At 36.4% G+C, this 20366-nt stretch overlaps 1 protein-coding gene across 1 annotated transcript in view; it reads right to left on the bottom strand.

The window, feature by feature from the left end:
• The window catches only part of CSMD1 (CUB and Sushi multiple domains 1), a 950789-nt gene that overhangs the window by 412945 nt on the left and 517478 nt on the right, over positions 1-20366 (bottom strand). The gene's annotated exons all lie outside the window — the stretch shown is intronic.

Raw genomic sequence — 20366 nt, 5'->3', positions numbered from 1 at the left:
CTACCTAACTTGCATTAACTGTGGATTTGGAGAAAGTCTACAAAGAATTTTTCTAATACAGGCAACAGGCCCTTGGACCACACTGGATTGTTCCATTGTCATTCATTATACTTCACCATTTGTTAATGTAGTAGCTACCATAGAGAGCCTAATATGATGTAAATTCATACCTTAGTTTACCAGGCAGTAAACTTCCCTCCCGCCCCGGCCCCCCCTGCCCCCCCCCTCCCCCTCCCCCCCGGATAGCTACAGGGGAACTGTAGTTTGTGGAACTATACAAACACAAACTTAATTTTCTGCTTTTCAAAAATGTTGATTACTTGAAACAGAAGTCAAACGGATGAATATCAGAAATTCTCAGCTAAGATATCATCTAAATGAGGGTAGATTTTCCAGTACTAGAGTAGAAACAGTACATATTTTTGGAGCTAAAAAATAACCAACCTGAAATGAGATTTAGCATCCCACCAAAACTAATCAATATATTTAAATATATGCCTTTTTATCACAGTATGAGGTATCAGAGTTTCATTAAACATTCCAGATAACTAGGAAACTCATCATGTTAAGAAGTAATGATTCTGGAGAAGTCTAGTTAGAACCATGGCTGAATCCCTTTTTCTTCTGCAGTAGAACAAGACCAACATATTGAAATACAGACATTCTTAATGGATTTTTTTTACTACTTAGGACATGCAAACTACATCAGAGAAATTTAATTTTATTTATAATCTCATTTTCTTTATCTATTTGTTAACAACGTAAGGGAAACCCAAATCCTACTTAAAAAATAGTTTTGATTGAAAAAAGTGTTGGTCTTCTACAAGATTAACATACTTCATTTTAGACATGGCATTCAATAGTTCTTAAAGGTGTTGGTTGAAACATTCCAATCTATACATTTCTAGATCTCATTCAGATGGAATTTTATGCTTTATATATTCTTCCAGACATACTTTAGACTGTTTTAGAGCACCACTCTAAATATTTCAAACTACAAACTGGCCTTTTCTGTTTCAAATCTACTTAGAATTTGGGTGTACCTGTAGAAACTACTGTGACACAAATAAAATGAAAAAAAAAAAAAAAAAAAAAAAGTGGAATACAGAATATATCTTTGCTAGAACCTCTTATGTATTGACAAAATATATACTAAATCTAAAAGTTTTTATTAAATTTATGATGTAGTTCATATCACTGAACTGAAAGTTCATTTGTCCAAGTACACAAAGTTACATTACAGAAACACTGTTTTAGGAGTTGGTTTTATCTTAAAAAAGAAATATACAAGTAGTAACATTCTATCTAGTATATCTGAAGCTTTGAATTTCAAAACTGGCTAAACTCTAGGCTGAAATATTAAATTGTAATATGAATTGCACAGTAATCTTTAATAAAAGATCAAATGAACTTTAGTATTATAAAAGCATGCTCAGAGCAGATCTTTCTTTAGTTACATATCTAATCAACATATATTTCCCAGACACACAATACACACAATGCACAAGATATTTTCATGTCTATGTGAAATCTGCAAGGGTCTAAACAGTCTCAAATCTCCCCATAATACTATGAAACATAATATGAAAATGACACTGAGAGAGTATTTTACGCAACTTATTTTAGCAAAGTGCTAATTTAGCTGCATGATTTCTTTCATACTGAACTCTAGATAGGAATATGTTCCTTAACAACAATGCTGTTTATGCTTTATTTGGAGAAAGTGAGAAAAGGTAAAAAATCTTAGTGGTTCTTGGAACAAAGTTATAAGCAGTGTATGGCAGAGTGGTGAGGTGGTGGTGTTTGTTTGTTTGTTCTCTCCTGTAAGGTTTTCAAAACCTCTAGACTAGAGTGCACAAATTAAAAAAAAAAATAAATCTGGGAGTATTAGCTGGGAATCCTGGGAATCCTGTGGCTGACATGTGGATATCAAAAGTGATGCCCCTACACAAAATACTTCACTCTCTAACACTCAACTTGTGTAGCTAGGACTTCCTATGGAAAATTTCAATTTCCAGTAAAGGCAGATCCAAAAGTTTGTGGATACAGTGTAAAATTCTTTACATGTTAATTGATCATTTTTGTGGAATTTCTGAAGGATCGACAACCAAAGCTGCGTGTGGAAGAGAGAGGTGGGCATGGCTACTGATGAAAGTGGGAGACCATCACCTGAACTGATACTGAAACATGATTTTAAAGAGTTAAGATTTTAGCTAAGGGTTAGAAGCAATTTATATTGATCAAGATGTAAGTTAGATTAGTAAATGGTAGGTTAATGATTATTAGATGCCCAAGCTAGAGCTAACTGTTATGAGTTTGTTTATAGAAAAAGTGGAGTAAAAAGAACAGATTGAAACCACTAAGAACAATGGTCAGCACCTGGACTTGGTATCAATCACTCATGAAGCAAGGGACCTTAGATCGTGCCAGAGGGTCACAGAGACCTGATGAAGACTCTCCTGACTTCATCCTTTGAGACCACTGACCCAATTCAAGACAACCAACCCAATTCAAGAGAAGAACTGTGCACGCGTGAAGGACTGATAGCCTCATTTTACTACAGAGCGGGGATGGGAGATGCTGGGGTTATGCATATGTATTGTATGTAAGATCTTGGAAATAAATAGAGAGCAGAGCCTTGTTCGGAGATGACTCCCGTGCTGCCCACCAGTGAATAAACATACCACTTTCTAACTTTAATTAGTTAGAGGGTCTTTGTCCGTGACTATATCGGTTTTCAATGACTCAATACAGCAGGGAGATCTGTACCGCACAAAGAACTTGAACTATTATATGAAACAGGGGATTTTTCCTTCTTATCTCTTGGTGGGGGCTTTTTGTGTGGTTTTTTAACATTTAAACTACTTACATCACACAGCAAATATCAAAATTAAACAAAAAAAATTAATAACATTATGTGAATGCTCCTCAGAGAAAATTAAAAATTGGTACTATCAAGGAGAGTTAGAATCCAGTCCCACAAACTGGAGTATTATATCTATAGCAAAAGACACAATGTGAGGGAGCAGTCCCTTAGAACATACAGAATCACAGAACTTTTAGGTTGGAAGAGACCTTCAAGATCATTGAGTCCAACCCATCTCTAACACCTCAGCTAGACCATGACACCAAGTGCCACATCCAGTCTTTTTTTAACACATCTAGGGATGGTGACTCCACCACCTCCCCGGGCAAGCCATTCCAGTACTTTATCACTCTTTCAGTGAAAAACATTTTCCTAATATCCAGCCTATATCTCCCTTGTCACAGCTTAAGACTGTGCCCTCTTCTTCTGTCCGTTGTTGCCTGAAGAAAGAGACCAACCCCCAGCTGACCACAGCCACCCTTCAGGAAGTTGTAGAGAGTGATAAAGTCACCCCTGAGTCTCCTTTTCTCCAGGCTAAATAATCCCAGTTCCCTGCTTACGGCTTGTGCTCCAAGCCCCTCACCAGCCTCGTTGCCTCCTCTGGACACACTCAAACATCTCAACGTCCTTCCTAAACTGAGGGGCCCAGGACTGGACACAGCACTCAAGGTGTGGCCTCACCAGTGCAGAGTACAGGGGAAGAATGACCTCACTGCTCCTGCTGGCCACACCATTCCTGATACAGGCCAGGATGCCATTGGCCCTCCTGGCCACCTGGGCACACTGCTGGCTCATGTTCAGCTGCTGGCACCAGCACCCCCAGGTCCCTTTCCTCCTGGGCACTGTCCAGCCACACCTTCCCCAGCCTGTAACGCTGCAGGGGGTTATTGTGGCCAAAATGCAGGACCCGGCACTTGGACTTACTAAACCTCATCCTATTGGACTCTGCCCATCTGTCCAACTGTTCCAGGTCTTTCTGCAAAGTCCTTTGTCCTTCCAACAGGTCAACACACGTTCCCAGCTTAGTGTCATCTGCAAATTTACTAATGAAAGACTCCATGCCTTCATCCATGTTGTCAATAAAAATATTGAACAGAGTTGGCCCCAGCACAGACCCCTGAGGGACACCACTGGTGCCTGGCCCCAGCTGGATGCAGCACCGTTCACCACCACTCTCTGGGCCCGGCCATCCAGCCAGTTCCTAACCCAGCACAGAGTGCTCCTGTCCAAGCCACAGGCTGCCAGCTTATCCAGGAGTGTGCTGTGGGAGACAGTGTCAAAGGCCTTGATGAAGTCCAAATAGACAACATCCACAGCCCTTCCTGCATCCACCAGGGGGGTCACCTGGTCATAAAAGGTGATCAGGTTGGTTAAACATGACCTACCTCTCCTAAACCCATGCTGGCTGGGCCTGAGACCCTGGCCATCCTGTAAGTTCTGTGTGATGACACTCAGTATAAACTGTTCCATTATTTTGCCAGGTACTGAGGTCAGACTGACTGGTCTATAATTACCAGGATCCTCCTTTGCACCCTTTTTGTGAATGGGTGTGACATTGGCCAGCTTCCAGTTGTCCAGAACCTCACCAGTGAGCCAAGACTGATGGTAGATGAGGGAGAGTGGCTTAGCAAGCTCATCAGCCAGCTCTCTCATCACCCTGGGATTTATCCTGTCTGGTCCCATAGATTTATGGATATCCAGGCATTTCAGCAGTTCTCTGACTGCCACCTCTTTGATAATGAGGGGACCATTCTGCTCCCTGACACCATCTACCAGCCCAGGAGGGCAGTTGTCTTGAAGGCAAGTCATCTCCTCACTAAAAACTGAGGCAAAGTAGGCATTAAGCACTTCTGCCTCCTCCTCATCTGCAGATATTAAGTTCCCTCCCTTGTCCAGTAAAGAACAAAGGTTGGTCTTACCCTTCCTTTTAGCATCAATATACTTGTAAAAACATTTCTTATTATCCTTTACAGAAGTTGCCATTCTAAGTTCAAACTGAGCTTTGGCCTCCCTAATTTTTTTCCTACATGCTTTAGCAGCTCCCTTAAATACTTCCTGAGAGATCTGACCCCCCCATCCAAAGCTGATACATCCTCTTTTTATTCCTAAGTTCCTCCAAAACCTCCTTGCTCATCCAGGCTGGATGTTTACCCCATCGACTTCGGCACACAGGGACAGTCTGTTCCTGTGCCCTCAGGATCTCTGTTTTGAGGCATGCCCAGCTTTCCTGAACTCCTTTGTTTTTCAGGGCTGCTTCCCAAGGGATGCTCTGAATAAGTCTCCTAAACAGGCCAAAGTCTGCCCTCTGGAAGTCCAATGCAAGAGTTTTACTGGTGCTCTTCCTAACTTCATCAAATATTGACAACTCTATTATTTCATGTTCATTTGTTTCTCTGGTATACAGAATGCAAGTCCATGGCCAGAGGATGTCCTTACAACTTAGCTGCTCTAGTCGCCAATAAGAGGGGCTGCACACCACCACTCAACACATTCTCAAGGTCACATTCTCCAGAGGGAATGATCCCTCCCAGTACCACAGAGAACAATATCCTCTGAACTTGACCAGCTGAGCGGTGTATCACATACCACAGTTCGTGACTAAGTGCCCGTATGTGTGTTGGTGTTACCGCCTGTACTTCCTCTGACTCAGTGTAGCCTTTACTGTTACATGATACTTTTATATATTAGTTGAATATTTACCGAAAGCAAGCAGTTTGGTTATGTTCATATTAGTAAATTGAACAGTGGCACTTCATATCAATTTCTGCTTAAGAGTCTATACTATTTAAGTTTAAAACAACAGAAAATAATGGAATCTTGGCATCAGAATGGTTTGGGTTGGAAGAGACCTTAAAGATCATCAGGTCGCAATCACCTGCCATGGGCAAGGACATTTTTCATTAGACCAGGCTGCTCAAAGCCCCATCCAATCTGGCTTTGAACACTTGCAGGCATAGGGCCTCAACAGCTTCTCTGGGCAACCTGTACCAGTGCCTCACCACACTCATATTGAAACTATTCTGCCTGTGACTGATGTATGCTCCCTTGATCTCTCATGGGATCCATGTAGGCAGCTATGCAAACCCAGAGGGTCCCAGTAGGCATTGGGAATGTGATCATCCCTTCTGCGGTGCTCAGGAAATACTAACAGGCAGGACTTGTGCTGGTAGGCTGCTACGAAAACAAGGGTGCAGCTAAAGCAAAGTTGTATTTTTTTCAAGTGCACATACGTAGTATCCATTCTTGTTGCATATGAATACAGGTAGAGTCATTTTAGCTCAGATTAGGTGCTAAATCTAAAATCAGATGAAGGCTTGGAACTACTTTGATAAATTATTCAGATAAGATAAAATCCCCATATTTCTTAACATGGGGGTGTTTATCTTAAGTTCTTTTAAGTTCTCCTTGAAAGATCTTATGCTTTGATCTCTATTAAGGATTTTTCCAATCTTGTCTAAAAAGACTGTTGAAAGTTTCTCTGTTCCTTTTAGACGAAAACATTTATTGTATGGGAAGTAACAGAAAAGAAATTAAATTAAGCAGTTATGTTTGAATTCTGCCTTCACTATGAAAAATGTAATGTATTTTTGAAGCTGATTTTAAGGCCTAGCATAGATAGTCTTAAAAATCTTCTCTAACCTTGGATAGAAGTAATATCTAATCTAAATTGCCATAATCAAGTTGTCCAAGAACAAACACATACATATGTATGAAAAATGTTATTTGTGCATTTTCTGGAAATAGTTGGTTTGACTTGCAGAGTGCTGAGTTTTCATCTCCTCTACTGATGGCAGGACTTTATTTTCTAGGATTAGGGGGTTAAAACTGTCAAGTGTCACTTAGGCAAGTGACATATTTGAATGATCAGGGCTTAACAGTATCTGAGGCTATGCATTGAAAGGGACTGAAGGAAGAATTAGATAGCTGTTTATTCACAGAGTATCAAATACTCAGTGACATGTTAAATAGCAATCCTGTGAGAAGAAAAGAAATAAACAGAAAATAAGTTTTCAAATAACATTGTAAGACAGTGTATTTACCTGAGGGCTTAGAATGAGAATTGAACATGGAACTTAAAATCTTGAGTTCCTGCGTACTAAATGTGCTCTACTGAACCAGACAGACTTGCAGGGAATTCCTGTGCCTGTTCCAGCATCATAAAGAATTAAAGGGACATGTTTTGAGAGCTTTATAGTCACATTAGTATCATACTACACCTCTGCTGGCAAACACTGCATTTTACAGGAAATAATGGGAAATAATTAAACAACCCCATCTATTCTCCTTCAAAATCTGAAGGCAGCCAGGCTGCTGCAGATCAGAGACAGCAGAGAGAACACTATTTCTGTTGATCATTGCAAGCTATGAATTTTTTCATGCTATACTACTCCAAGTGATGTTTTAATTTCTATTCTCATTCCATCATTTCCTCACAGACACTAATCTACTGTTTATGCAAGTATTAAGATATTCTGTTTCCATGCTGGCCTGAAGGAGTAATGTTCTTTGAAGTCTATAGCATTACTAAGAGATTGTGATACCCTTCAGCAACATTTTTTACTAAGAGGATTGCCACTGAAATATTTTTTCTCTAGTTTGAGATTTTCCAGTAATTGTTTGACTCAAATTCAGGTGTAACAAAACTATTCTACATTTAATTAAGAGAACTAATCTAGAGAGGTATAATTTTGGTTTTGATTTTTGATCTGTTAATAAAGTAATTAACACTTTTGTCTGAAGAGATAAACCAAATATTGTTTCTTTTACAAGGTTCTTGACATTGTTTTGACAGATAATCTTATAAAATTACTGACACGTAAGTTTCAAGAAAATGCAGGAAATAATTAGAGTAGGTTTTGTAAACTCATCTACCCTTATCCTTATAATTTAGCTAATGTCCCCGTTTTGTATAAAGCCAACCATCTACATAGTTGAAGTAATATTATTTGTGGAAAAACACAGGAAAATAGAATAAAATTAATTGAATGGAGTCTAAACTAGAATTCAAAAATACACAGTCTATAAAGACTAGTTTAGATCAAAAAAACAAAACGGAAGCACTCCAACAAAGTCTATCATGCATGAATTTTGAATACTTCTGCTATCTCTATATTCACCTAACCACACATTTATTTCTATTATCTAGAATGTTATTATTTATTATTTATTTACCAATTTATTTATTTTGAAAATTATATAAAACATTGTTGTGGTTTACGAATGGTATTCCCCAATTCAGCTCTTCCACCAAGACTCCAAACTACTGGCCACTTCCTCCCCCCTTCTCCTTCCCACCCCAGTGGGATGAAGTTGAGAAGTGAAGGCACAAAATGAAGACTACATGTTGAAATAAGAACAATTTACTGAAAACAGCAATGAAATAGGAAGAGTAACAGCAACAGCAAAAATAGTAATGGCAAAAGTATACAAAAAAGAGAGCGATTAATATATAAAAATGCTCATGGGGACCTGAAGGCAATGAACAATGGCAGACAATGCCAACATATTTTTCATCCAGAGGCCAGGCTCTTCTTTTTGGAAGCCAGAGTGCCTTATCCCTACCCTCAGCAATGCCCTGTGGTACAGAATAACCTCATTGACATGCCCACTACCATGCCTCCAATTATTATTGCAAAAAATTAACCCTGCCCTGGCTGAAACAAGGACGAACATTTAATGAGTTTCTGTAACAGGTCTCTGGGTTAGGAAATGAAGAAAGAAAATTGTACCCTAATTTTCAGATGAGAGCTATCTTTCATTTTGCAATCCTCTCATCTTAAATATTTCTATGAGCATGCCTGTAGATACAGGTCCAAACAAAAACTTCCATGGATCACCACTCACTAATTGACAAAATAATGGGAGTTAGTTTTTCAAGGTGTAAAGTATGATTATTGCAGCAAATAAATGAAGACAATGTCTATGGCATGTCTGTATATACAGTCTTTTTGTATGTATTATCTATAGTCTATATTTAAATATCTATATTCAGTATAGATATATTAAAAAAGAATGTTAGGGGTTTATTACCTCAAACTCATTTTCACACCAGGATGGCCAAGGCTGTATCTGGTATTAACCAAGAGCAAATAATGAGCTGCATTAGCTGTAAGTAAATGCATATCTTTGCAAGCTGTGTTAGAGAGTTTGACACTGAAACACACATACTTGTGACTGCAGTTTTGCAGACATTAGATGCTCTGACAAGCAGCTGCAGCCTAAAAGGAGGGTGATGTTAGGTTCTGCTCCTCCTCCTCCTGCATTTACTACTCTTTCCTTAATTCTTTGCTCCTGTAGCGCCCTTCCTTACATGCATCAACTTGATTCTTGCTGGAATTTCTGTGATCTTATTTAAAGACTATAGTGGTAGAAAATTATCCTCTCCTCCCAGTCCCTCCAGGTGAGATATTGATGTGCCATTTTAGTGAACGAAATTGCTCATGGAAAAGAGAAACTAGTCAGAGCTGGCACAAATTCAGTGTCAGAAGCACAGGAAAAGCAGAGTGAAATGGAGATGAAGGTCATGACTTGGGGAAAGGAAGAATATAAACTAGGGAAAAACTCAACAAAATATAAGAAGGGATAGATAGCTTAACAATTTAGACTATTTACAATATCAATGAAATTAAATAATACTTACTATGCTTGATAAGTGAGATCAGGTTATCTCCTAAATAAGAACTATCAGTTTAACATGAAAAGTGTAAAGCCTCTCTTCTTTATGTAGTATTTGAAATAAGAGACTATTTGTAACAGCTAACATATTCTACTAGGATAGGGTTCAGAAGTGGGGAAAAGTAGAGAGAGAGGCAGTGTGAGGTGTTTGTTAATTAAAGGAATCAGTTCCAGCATGATTTTTCTCTGCATAATTCCTTAACCATGACTTGTTATACTGGATGCTGTGAATAAATATTTCCATTTGCATTGTACCTTATTACCACTTGGGTCAAGAATAAATTCAAATAAATGAATATGGTTTGGGGTGAGCTTTTTTCCTTGTAGGAAGACCTTAGTAAATCTTAGCTTGCTGAGTACCCCTGGAAGCTCTCCTGAGAATTTTCAGATGACCTGGATATGACCCTAATGACAAGTAGTAAGAGAAGACAGTTGCTGTAAAGCAAAAAAAAAAAAAAAAAACCCCACCAAAAACACCTCCCCTCCCCCCCCCAGAAAAAACAAACAAAAAAAAAACCCAAAACAAATATCTAAAGCCCTGATGGACCACAAGGAATTTGCCAGAGAATTTTATATCAAATAGTTATGTCAGTCTAGGTCTAAGAAAATAGCTCAAATGAAACACAGGACTAATGAGTATAAAATTATGAAAGAAAGGAAAACACAGGTGAGTAAGGGAATAAGTCCAAGAATAAGCTTTTACCACAATATTGTCAATTTCAATGATAAAGATACTTTCACTAGAGTAGTCTAAAAATGGAATATATTTTTTTATTTGCTGTTATCCTTCACATTGAGAGTAGATGTTTTAATTATTAATAAATGAAAGTGCCTCTTCTAAGTTAAATAACCCAACATTAAATATTATGTTCCATAACTGTTTTATGTGGCATTAATGAGTAGTTATTACATTCATTAAGCTCATTATTAACTTCATTGTATTATAAAGAAACACTGTCCAGTGAACACTTTAGATGTATGTTTCATATGGAACGATTCTTAATGACAGAAAAATAAGACTATTTTGCTTGTGATCATGAATTTTGAAAATTTTATGTTGTCATAGAAAATATTGAATCTAGCAAAATTTTGCTTACCCACTTTGTCCCCTTCTCATGACACTTACTAACAGTTATATTGGAACAGGCTGACAACTTATTTAAAACTAAATTAGGATAACAATATAAAATTCTTTAAGGCCATATATTTTCCCCTTAAATAAATAAAGTTTTGAGTGATTAGGCCACAGTCAGACAAGTAAAAATGGAAATGTAAGCAGGAATTATATATATTTTCCAAAAACATATTTGAATCATATCACCCCAAGATATACCTTAAGTTCCTTATGTTGTCTCAACAGTCTACATGTATGCTTAAAAGCCCTTAGGCCCAGTTAAATGAAGAGACATAAGGCTTCCTCTTATCTAATTTCAGTTGTTGGCAGTGAGTAGTCTCCATCTGTGAGAAGTTCCTTCTATGTACAACACAGAGAAGTAAGTATTTTGAGAGTACTTATCATTTGAGGTATTCTAGACTTCCACATTAGTTCGTAATGAATTTCACCTTGGAATGTGTTGCAGCAACCCTCTTGTTAGTGGGTTGACACAGAGAGAGAGACACAGTCTTCTCATTTATCACAGCATGGAAAAGGGTCCTGGTTTACTTCTTTTTATAGTTCAGCCATCCTGACTCCAAGTAGTCACTGATTCTGGCTGCAGTAAGCTCCTGCTGTAGGTTTCCCCTGCAGCCTCTGACTGCCATTATTTCCTGCATATGACTGCATGTATCAGTTTACAAACTCTGACTGCAGGCTCTTACCTAGCTAGACTATGGCTGCAGGTTCCAACAACAGGCTGTAACTACACACCCAGACTAACCTCACAGCAGTAATGATCTTTCCCCAAGTTCCTTCTTCACAATTCACCCGTTTAATGATCCTCCCCTCATCAGCTAAGCCACTCCCTTTTATCACACTTATCTTTATTGGATATAGCTGTGACTCATCAGAGGCCAGGCTGAATTGGGTAATTAATACAGCTGTTACTTATCAGGGACTAGGTCACCTGTATTCCCTTCTCCTACAGGAATGCAAGAGCTACAATGAAGAGATCAGTTAAGTATCAACACCTAAACATCATCCAAGGCATATAAATGTTATTGTAATTCAGCTTACGGGACATGATATAACTCAGAAATTTATCCTCCAAAGGCAAAATTTGTGTGCAAACTATCCACCCTCTGTGTGTATTTTGACATACGCTGCATGTGATACTCGCACATACTTTCTGTTTGGCTAGAGGCTAAAGCCAAAGGTAGGAGGTTTTTATGTTTTGTAACTGGTGTTTGGAAAAAGGTTTTATTAAGAACACGTTGGTTTGTTGATTCAACAGTGATAGTAAATATTTTTCTTGATTACTGTTGTGATATTTAAAAAAACAGCATAAGTTCAGTATTCCACAGCACTCAGAATATTGCTCCTTTGGAAGATTATTACCTCTCTCAAGCAGATGAATAAAAGAACAATAATTCTTTACATGTCTAGGGTTCTTTCTAATATATGGCTTTCATTGTCCAGTAAAACTGGAACATTAAGTTCTAAGACACCACAATCAATTAGATTTTATTGTTTAATACAATCATATTCCACCCAGGCCCTGAGTTCTGCAAGCCACTTTTCTATAGCATTAAAGGAGTTCTACATCCAGAGCCAGAAAAGATATATGTAGGGTTCTGGGGTTTAATGACAGCTTTTGTTTCCTGAAGGGAAATAAAAATTTAAAACAAGCTCACAATTGAACAAGCATGAAACTAAATTGAAGGCATTTTTAGTGCTACAAATATATAGTAATTGAATATTTCAGAGATAAAATTCTGCTTTAAAAGTTGTTCTGTAGCTGAGTGTAGGTCTTATAGCACACACAGCATTCTGTTTATGAGAACTGCAGTTATAATGTTTTAACTGCAATTATTCAGACAGGCATTTTTGTTAACATTCTGAAAAGCCCACATTTTTTTACTTTGATCCCTGTACATTTTTAGTGTATTAATCCCTTAACAAATTCTTTAGTGTCCCATATAGAGAAAAACTGAAATTCTTCAATAAAATACAGAAACCACTCATCTAAACAGGAGTTGCTGATTCGATTCTTTTTTTTTTTTTTTAAATTTTATTTTATTTTTAAGTTTTTAATTTCTTTAACCTTCAATTATTGTGAATTCTGAGTAGAGGATTAAGATCTAACAAGATGCAGTGCAAAAAAAGGATATATGAATCATTGGACAGTAACCATCAACCTTATTATAACTGTTTTGAAAAACTCAAATAAAATAAAAATAATATCCAGGGCAGGTTTTTTTAGGTACATCAAAGTATTCAATAGGGGATTTTTAAGTACATTAGGTACCTACTATACTTCTGTGTTGAGAAAGACTCTTCTGTGCTGTTCTATAATTTATTTTTTTTTTTATTTGTGGTTGCTACTGTAAGATTTTAAAAATAAACTAAAATGAATATACAAATATAATGAATTGAAAAGTGTTTTTCCATTCCATGCAATTAATTTAATTTCATTACTTTAGTAACTCTTCTTCATTGTATATTTTATATTGGATGAGTTGTTCTGGGGTTTTTTTGTTTGTTTGTTTTAATGAAAAGTTTCAAATATTCCATTTGGCTTTGTTGTAAAATAACTAATGGAAAATAGAAATCCAGGGGGGAAAATATTTTAAAAGTAATTTGAAGTAATTAATACTTACTGATTTTTTTTCTTTAACTTTCATTTGTAGAAATTACATTGTCTGTTCTGACTAAGAAAAACCTCCACAGACTTCTGTATTTAAAACCTCAGTCCAAATGTGGTGATATCTAGAAACAGTCTCTAAAAGATCTCTGTGAAGATATTTTAAGAGCTCCTTTAGACTGTGCCTTTCTGCAGGGATTATTGGGAATGAGTTTGGGATCAATCTGACATGTTAGATAATAACAAATAAGGAAAATAATTGTTTCTCAACCTTCTTTTATGATTACCTATTATTAATCTCTTGGACCATAAATCAATGAAATCCTGTTATCTTACAAGTGATTTAAACCGTATCTGGGGGGGGGGGGGGGGGGGGGGAAGTTCCCAGTTGCAGACTAGGAGGAAAGAGAACTGCTTATAGACAGAATTTGCAGGGCTTCCAGGAATAAATCTGTACATAGTTTATTTTAGTTTATTGGGAGAAAAAAACCAACCAACCAACCAACCAAAAACACAAACAAAAAAACCCCACACCCAAACCACAACAACAAAACCAACAACAAACAAACAAACCAACCCACCCAACAAAACCCCAACTTCATGCATTTCCCTTTAAAAACTTTATCAGACTTTAACCAGATCTGGGCCCCCTGGCATAAAAAAGACATAGACCTGTTAGACTGGCCATGCACAGGGAGCACCTCTCCTGTGAAGACAACTGAGAGCTGGGTTTGTTCAGCCTGGAGAAGAGAATGCTCCAGAACACCTTGAAGTGGGCCTAGGAAAGAGGAGGTCAAACTTGGTAGCCTGGCCTGTTGCAATTGGTCAAGGGGTGATGGTTTTAAGGTGAAAGAGGGTCAATTTAGATTTGATACAAGGAAGAAGTTTTTTACAATAAGGGTGGTGAAAGACTGGCACGGGTATGCTGAGGAGTGGGGGATGCCCCAGTCCTAAAAAACAAGAAATATTCAAGATAGAATTGGATGGGGCTTTGAACAACCTCCTTGAGTTGAAGGTGACCCTACTCATTGTAAAGGGGTTACACTAGATGACCCTTGAAGGTCACTTCCAACTCAAACTACTTTATTTGAAGAAAACTCACCTAACAAAAAAACCCCCAAAAAACCAAAAAAACCAAAACACAACAAAAAAAAAAAGGCAAAAAAACCCCCAACCAAACAAAAAAATCTCACCACCTCTAAATATTGTACATTGAAACTGAATTGAATTGGTGCATCTGCTCAATATTTTCCCATTTTAATTCTCCATTATCTGATAATCATGTAATTTATAATTCAGCTCTTATTTTTGAAACTTGCTGGGTGAAAGATTATTAATCTTCTTTCCTGAGATTGAAATAGAACTAGTAGAAATGCATTCTCCATCAAAAAGGACTCACAGATGCAGCTTTAGAAAAATTAACTTACTTTGGGAACATGATATACTATATTACTATTAAAGACATCTATATTTAAGAAAAAATAGAGACTATAAAAAAAGAAATTATATCTAAATTTAGCCATCCTTGATAGACCTACTACAACTAATATATTTCCAGGTACATTTTATGTTTAATATGTCAGTGTTAACAAACAGCACAGCCTTTATCTGACTGAAAGGACTGAAAGAACAATCTCAGATAAGTTTTTATGGACTGATTATTACCAGATTAGGACGCAGTTCTGAAAATTCCTGATCTATACTGAATTCCTGATAAATTCCTCATGCATTGAGCTTGCAATATTGGTTCCATCTGGCATTAGGAGTTTCTTCGTGTCCATAAAAAGGACTATAAAATCTGAGAACACTGTCTGAGAACACTGAAAATAGAAATATTCCTGTTATAAGTTTTATTGTTTAATCTGTTCACTGTGTAACACAATGTGGTTGCTAAGATCTGACAGTTCGCATCTTTGAAAATCATACTGTTTTGTACCTTCATGTGGACAGTTTTAAATCTGGGTAAAGGATCTGAAAATTTGAGTTTCATCAGCAAATATACTACTTGGATGAAACACTGGCATGACTGCGGCAAAGCAATGATAATATTGGCAACATTAAAAACAAGTAAGTAAAGCAACCCACCACGTAGGTGTAACCCTAACTACATGTCCAAATGATGATATTAGTACTTTTAAAATATAAGGGGGTTTTTTGGGATGGAAGATTTGTGCAGGTCTATCACTTTTTTTCCTAAGGACGTTAAGCACTGAGTTAGACAAAAACATCTGCCTTTACTTATTTCAGTGATGGTATGTGTTTCATCGATACTGTCAAGTGGTAAAAGTTAACCTTGCCGGGTTTTGTTGATACTTGAATTAGATAGAGCTAAGGCAAATGTTTACATCCTTACTATATCTTGCCAAGTAAGTTGACTTATTTGCACTTTAAACTTGTTCTCATTACATTGACCATATCATTTTGCACTTACAGTTGTATCATTAAGTAAAAACCTCTTTTTGTTTCCTTAAGCTATTTTTAGGTGTCAAAAAGTAACTATTTCCACTTGAAAAACAAGTTTTGCTGCAATAATAAAGCCAACGGAGAACAAGACAATTTTCCAGTAGTATGCTCCCAACAAAACTGATTTTGGTTTTGATTTTGTTTGGGTTTTTTCCCCATTTGTCTGTACACAGACATTTAAGATACCAGTTAAAAAAAAAAAAAAAAACACCCCCCCCCCCCAAAAAAAAAAAAAAAACAAAAACAAAAACAAAACAAAAAAACCCACAACAACAACAAAAACCCAACTTGTTCTCCCAGAGATACTGTAGGGTAACTATCAGAAAATAGCTGTTAACAGGAAGGACCATGCAACCCCTTAACTTAATGGGAATTGACATTTAGGTACCCATCTTCACAAAACTTGTCTCCCTTATTTGAAATTATAATATAATGAAATAAAATTTCTGGGCTGTGTCAGCAGCAGAACATGACAAAAAGTACTTATGACAGTTTGACAGAAAATGTTGGCTGCACCTTGCTTGGACAAAAATTTCAGCTGAACAATGAAGAACTTAAATTAAAAAAAAAAAACAAAAACAAAAAACAACAACAACAAAAAAAACCACACACACAAAAAAAACCCACTACCACAACAAACAAAATAATGTAGAGTTTTCCATTCTATGAATCTATGAATCTGCTATATTTTCATTTAAAATACTCTTGCTGTGTAAAGAAAGGAAGAATATATTTTGCAGGGGTTCAGGATTTACTACTTAGTAGCTTGTTAAGGAGTAATATGAGTTAGTTTTCTGGTATTTCCCAAATGTCACAGAACACAAAATAAGCAATAGGACACATTTTTGTTCAAATAATACACATTTATTCCAAAATTAAATTACCCCCCAGCCTCTCAACCCAAACTTACTTGTACATTGCCTCAATACCCTGTTAACACATGGCCTCATAAAATATCAGGCAACAGATGCATCCTTTTTTTGCAGATATGACCCCTCTGAATTGTATGATGGTTGTACTTCCAAATAAAAATAAATTAACAAAGAAAATCCCATGACCACAGAAAAGCTTAAATGCCAGAGAAAATGAGGGGAAAACAAACAAACAAACAAACAAAAAACAAAAAACCCACCACATTTTCTGAGAGATAGCTTCCAAAGAAATTCTATGGAAATTCTGATTCTAGACATAATTAAAACAGTGCTATTTTCAGATGATCTATTGCTCATGCCAATATAAAATTATTTGCCGTATCGGTTCTCTTGGGCAAAAAGTGGGCTGGGAGAGAGAAAATCTCACCAAACTGTAATCAGAGTACAACCACATAACAGCTGTTTACAATAACATATATACTGGAAGCCAGGTGAATTTCTATTTACTTTTAAATTTGAACACAAAATGTATTCAGTTTTCTTATTGCTTAATGATATACCTGTTGCAAACTAAATTCTTGACTGAGTAACACTGTGCAGATACACTACTTCCACCAGGAGGCAAGTTGCTTCTGTCCTACTCTTTCAATAGTAAATGGATTTTTTTCAATTTATCCAAATGTATTCCTGTTCCTTTAGTCAAACAGACTTGGTGCGTCGTAAATGAGCATGGATTTTGATAAGCAATATTTCCTGCATTAAGCCTTCTTCTGAGTCCTTTTAGGGATATTTTAGGGTTCCCAGTGAAAGTAGTAATGTTTAGCTTATCTCTTTCTAACAGCCAGATGTCCTTTGGCAAGAAAAAAGTGCTACTAACAATGAACATTGTGACATAGGTATTTTAACTGGGGCTAAGGGGCTAAGTCTTTAAAGCCAGCACACTGAATAGCATAGCTAGTAGCAAGCCAGCTATTTTTAATTGCTGACATGATGAGAAACTTACTGTTCCACAAAATTTTCATGTATTTTGTAGCTCCACATACTGCTTTTCAAGATGCACTGCATACACTGGACATGCTACACTCAGAAACCTTACCTAACCAAAACAAGTAAACACAACTAATTATAAAACAAAATACAGCATTCTAAAAATAATATTTATATTGCAGAAGAGCCAGAAATACATTATTAAAAAAAAAAAAAAAAAAAGTTTTCATGCATAGATAGTGTTTATGGAAGACTTTTTTTCTTTATTGAACTGTTTTGACTCAATATAAATAATTTAGAATATATATTTTGAAAAATCTGGGTACAAAAGATCTTTTGTGTAGTATTATCCTTTACTCTGAAGCATATTGCATCCCTGCATTCTCAGGATTTTTAAGTTTCTATATTATTAGTTCACTTCTAATCTAAAGCTTAACTGTGTAAAAGTTTTGCCACCGTGTCTCCTAAAAATAATATTTTTTTCAAATGAATCCTTAACTCTTATAAAATGTCAATAAATTTTTATTAAATAACATCCACAGACTGTTGCAAAAGTGCCAGTAGCATGCAAAAGTACGTAACTGCACATGTTGCTGCCATTGTCTCCTTATCACTGCAGAAATTTTGAGTTAGATATTCTATTATCCCTCAGTGTCTGTCTTTACCGAACACCTCATTTTCATCAGTGTAGGCTCACATATTTTGCTACCTCTTAATGGCAGGAAAAACTATATATAAGTTATATATTCCTCTTTCCTTCCTGCCACCCTGAACATTTCATTAAAATTCCTTGCAATTAAATCAGGGTCAGATTCTAGATTAACCAACAATAGCAGCCTCAAATTGTCTGCAGCTATGCAAATAGAGTGCTAAATTTACAGAAAGCTTCAATAGACAGGTCAGCTAAGGAGACATGGGAACAGTGGGACAGTCTATTAAAGTTAATTGGCTTGTTAAAGTAATTACTTTACGCATTGGGCACAATGCTATCATGAACTTATTCTGATTTATTTTTCATTTATTCCTTCCCTGGGAATTTTTTCTTCCTCCTGTGAAAAGCTGAACCACCCCCCAGCATGGAGAGAAGAAAGCACCCTTAATTCCTTTCAAAGACAAAATGTGGTATTTTTAGCTTTCTTTTCCCTAAAAGATTGAAGTCACTTTTGACACAGCAATTCCATCTGGGTCGTTTAGGCTGTTGTTCAACTCAAGCCTAGAGCAATCTGCTTGTCTCATGAAAAAGATTTCACCACAAATAACAACATTCCAATTTCTGTCTTCTGTGGAGTAAAGCTGGCATTGCTACTGCAGCAGAAATTTTGATCAAAATACACATGGTAGATTTTGTGATCTGTAGTGCATATCACAGATAGAAAGCTGTAGCTGAGAAGTAATAGTAATTAGTGTATCAATATGGCTTTCAAGAATCCTAAAAGAAAGTTAGGAAAGCAGACAACAAAAAAATCCAGACAACAAAAAAGTCTCATAAAGGCATTCAGGTCTGAAGACACTGAGACAAAGCGAGAAAGACAAATCCTATGTAATTCTTGCAACTTCTTTCTGCTTTTTATGAAGGAATCCAACTTTATCTGATTGACCCTGGGATCCAGACTGGGGAAAATTCTTAAATTTATATGGAACAAATTGATTGGAAAATGGGGAAGGAATCAAAATCTGGAAAACAAACAAACAAACAAACACCATAAAGGTACATTTCCATAACTTTACAGCAGCATGAACAATGACACAAACTGCAAAAGCAATGAAAGGACACAAGAAATAAAACCTCAAAATTCCCTGAGTACAGGAACATCGCTATCCAGCAATGATAAAAAAGCATAAGATAGTCACCACACAGAGATATCAGCATTATATTATTATGACCTTTGAAATAGCAACAATTTGGTTTTTTTCAATGAGAACCACTTTAGGCTAGGCCGTAACATCTGCAAACAGCGATTCAAGATATGCATGCCAATATACAACCATGACAACCAAATTAAATATCAGTTCTAGAAGTGTAGGAATGTGTAGACTACAAGACAAAACACCTGGACCTCTGTGCTGAAAACACGTCTAAACCCACAGACATTTTCTACTGAGAGAATATTTTCTGACAAATACAGAAGCACAAAATGCCTTCAGAACAGTGGAAAAATAGCAAAGATTAGTGATTCATGCATTAGGAAAATTGATAGGTTTACTTCTTAAATAATTGGGGGTTCCTTCTGCAATACTATCATTAGTTATAGGAACAAAGAACTGTGATTAAACTCTACAGATTACTTCCTGAAAAGATTTTTGCTATAAGAATAATTATCTTGAAGGAAGTCTGAATGGCAATGTCCATTCACAATATATTTTCCTGAAAGAATTTGTCAGATTTTATCAGGATTCAGTGCAGGATACTTCAAAATATTATGAGATGACAGTAAAATGAGATGACACTGGAACTTACCAAGCCAAAATAAAAGCTGATAGGTTTCAATCATTCAATCATCACTGTCAAACACAGACATATTTCAACTCTTTTTGCCTTTTCAAAGGAAAAATCCTTTTTCTTTTTACAAAGAGAGATAAAATGGCAACTCTTCTAACACAACATAACAACAAGAATACAGTAAACTTCCTGGCTTGAAAAAATAAATAGTTCAAGGAAAAAATCCTCACAATTCTATTCAGACCTTAAAAAATTCTCAGTAGGCAAAATAATCCAAGGAGAGATAACTTTATATATCTTGACAATAGGCAAGACTAAAGGGA

Source organism: Hirundo rustica, chromosome 3 (assembly GCF_015227805.2).
Source record: "Hirundo rustica isolate bHirRus1 chromosome 3, bHirRus1.pri.v3, whole genome shotgun sequence".
NCBI lineage: Eukaryota > Metazoa > Chordata > Aves > Passeriformes > Hirundinidae > Hirundo > Hirundo rustica.
Note: the sequence above shows the minus strand (reverse complement) of the source record. Positions and strands in the feature narration are given on the sequence as shown.